The sequence below is a fragment of the Lactuca saligna genome, chromosome 4, assembly GCF_052625555.1.
Source record: "Lactuca saligna cultivar CGN05327 chromosome 4, ASM5262555v1, whole genome shotgun sequence".
NCBI lineage: Eukaryota > Viridiplantae > Streptophyta > Magnoliopsida > Asterales > Asteraceae > Lactuca > Lactuca saligna.
Window position 1 is genome coordinate 134,678,468 of NC_136420.1, and position 3,447 is coordinate 134,681,914.

Genomic DNA, 3,447 nt, shown 5'->3' on the forward strand with positions numbered 1-3,447 from the left:
TATTTATTCTGACTTGCATGGACTAAGAAGAAGTGAGGATGTGGAGCATGGGAAGATAAGCTTAATCATGGGGAATAGGAAAGCATCACCTATCACCAAGATTGGAGTTTATACTTTGTTGCTAAGTAGTGGGTTAACATTAGATTTGAATAAATGTTGTTACTCGTCTGAAATGGTGAGGAATATTATTTCTTTTCATGCTTTGTACAAACAAGGGTTTACCTTTTCTTTTGATAATGAATATGGTAGTATTAATGCTTTCTTTAATAATGTTCTTTATTTTAAGCATTACCTTGTGATGGTGTGTATGAAGCTGTGTCTATTGTAGATAAGCTAGGAAATAATGTGTTGTGTATTGATTCTTCCACAAACTTGGATAAAGCATCATTATGGCATTCTCGTCTTGGATATGTAAGCAAGAAACACATAGGCCAACTCCAAAAGGATGGAGTCTTGGAGTCATTTGACCTAAAGTCGGATGATAGTTGTGAATCTTGTCTACTTGGAAAAATAACAAAATCACCCTTCACTGGTTCTTGTGCTAGGGGTGAAGGTTTGTTGGATCTAGTACACACTGATGTGTGTGGACCCTTCAGAACCACCACAAGGGATGCTAACCGATACTATGTGAATTTTACTGATTATTTTAGTAGATATGGGTATGTCTACTTAATCAAGCATAAATCAGAAACCTTTGAAAAGTTCAAAGAGCTTAAGCAAAAAGTGGAGAATCAATTGGGCAGGAACATTAAGATGCTTAGATCCAATCGAGGTGGTGAGTATCTTAGTATAGAGTTCCTTGACTATCTTAAGGAATGTGGGATTGTCTCACAATCGACAACTCCCAGGACACCCACAACTTAAAGGTGTGGCTGAGAGGCTTAATCAGACCTTGTGGGACATGGTTCGTTCCATGATGAGTCGAGCTTCACTACCAATCTCATTTTGGGGGTATGCCTTAGAGACTACCGCCCATATTCTTAATCTAGTCCCTACCAAAAAGGTTGCCAAAACACCTCATGAGATGTGGACCGAAAAAGTTCCAAATCTGGACCACATCAAGATTTGGGGTTGCAAACCTTTCGTGAGGCACGAGATTCTCGATAAGCTCGAACCCTGAAATGAGAGATGTATTTTCATTGGCTACCCACAGAAATCCTTCGGTTACCTCTTCTACAGACCTAGTGATAATGTGGTCCTTGTAGCAAGGAGGGGAGTCTTTCGAGAAAGAGAGAGAGAGAGAGAGAGAGAGAGAGAGCGAGAGAGATTTCATAAGCCAAGGAAACAGTGGGAAGAAAATAGATCTTGAAGAAATTCAAGAGTCAAGTTGTGAAGGAACCTCAAACACTAGCAATCAACATGAGGAGGAAACTCCTGTTGATCCGATTGATGAGTCTGTACCTCTGAGGCGTTCCACGAGAGTTAGGAATGCACCTGAGCATTACTATGGTTTCCATATTACTACGGAAGGTGATACACTTATCAGTGATAACACACTGGTTGGTCTGGATGAACCTAACAACTACACAAAAGCCATGGCAGGCCCTAAGGCTGCCAAATGGAAAGAGGCTATGGACAGCCAGATACAGTCCATGTATGACAATCATGTTTGGAACTTGGTTGACAATGTACCAGGTCGTAAGAGAGTTGGGTGCAAATGGATCTTCAAGAATAAGACTGACATGGATGGTAATGTACACACTTATAAAGCGTGACTGGTTGCAAAGGGCTTTTCTCAAACTCCAGGAGTTGACTATGATGAGACCTTTTCACCAGTAGCAAAGATTAAGTCTATTAGGATTATGTTAGCCATTGCTGCATTTCATGATTATGAAATATGGAAAATGGATGTCAAAACCGCTTTCCTTAATGGAAACTTGGCTGAGGATGTTTACATGAGTCAGCTAGAGGATTTTGTCATCACAGAATACCCAAATAGAGCATATAAGCTTGAGAAATCCATCTATGGATTGAAACAAGCACCTCGCAAATGGAATCCTTGTTTTGATGATAAAGTCAAAGAGTTTGGTTTTTCGTGGAGCGAAGATGAATCTTGTGTATATGTGAAGGCTAGTGGGAGTATAGTTAGCTTTTTGGTACTGTATGTGGATGACATACTACTCATGGGAAATGACATCCTAAATTTGCAGGAGGTTAATTCCTGACTTAGGAAGAGTTTTGCTATGAAGGACCTTGGAGAAACTGCCTATATCCTAGGGATAAGGATTTTGAGAGACAAGAGTAAAAGGCTAATTGGACTTAGTTATAGTACCTACTTGGATAAGGTGCAGAATAGGTTCAGCATGCGGAATTCCAAGAAAGCAGAGTTACCAATCCAGAGTAATGCCAGATTGAGTAAGACTCAGAGTACAAGTACAGAGGATGAGATAGCTGAGATGAGTCGAGTTCCATATGTTTCCTCTGTAGGCTCGATCATGTATGTTATGACTTGTACTCGTCCTGATGTGGCCTTCAACTTTTGCATGGTTAGCAGATATCAGGGGATCCCTAGCAAGGCTCATTGGATTGATGTGAAGAACATTATGAAGTACCTGCGGAGGACTAAGTATTGGGTCCTTACCCTCGGTGGGAGTGATGACTTGAGAGTAGTAGGGTATAGTGATGCTAGCTTCCAAACTGATAGGGAGAATTTCCACTCTTACTCAAGTTGGGTCTTTACCTTAAACGGATGAGCAATAACTTGGAAAAGTTCCAAGCAGGAGACAGTGGCTGATTCAACTTGCGAATAAGAGTATATAGTGGCAAGTGAGGAAGCTAAGGAGGCTATATAGCTAAAGAAATTCATTGGAGACCTTGGAGTTGTACCAGCTATTAAGGTGCCTATGAAAAAATTTTGTGATAGTGAAAGTGTAGTTGCCTTAGCCAAGGAACCAAGGGATCACGGGAGATCCAGACACATCTACATAAAATATCATTTCATCAGACATCGTATAGAAGAAGGACTCCTCGTGGCAAAGAGGATATCATCGGATGAGAACCCAGCAAATCCCCTCACGAAGGGACTGGGTAGGGTTAAGCATCTCCACTATGTGAGGCGCATAGGGCTAAAGGATGATATTAGTTTTAGTAGTTAGATAGCTTTGAAATTTGTAAAGTGTATTTGACATTTGATGATGAATAAAAAATTGTTGTTTATTTATGAGTAAAGTGTTGCTATCTTTTGTCAATTGTTTACTATAATTTCATTTTGCATATTTTGACTTCTAGAATAATTATGTTATGGTATATCATATTATTCAAATTCTCCACAGTTAGTCATATGTTGGAAGTAGATATGAATCAAGATTGTCATGATTTGGCTTGTAGATGTCTAATTTGTTATACATAGCAAAGAGGTGCTACAACACTCATGAGTGCTCATAAGTTCTGAGTATTTGATTCAACCCATGCTCACTTGTAACGCCCGTAGATTAGGGCTAGTCAATT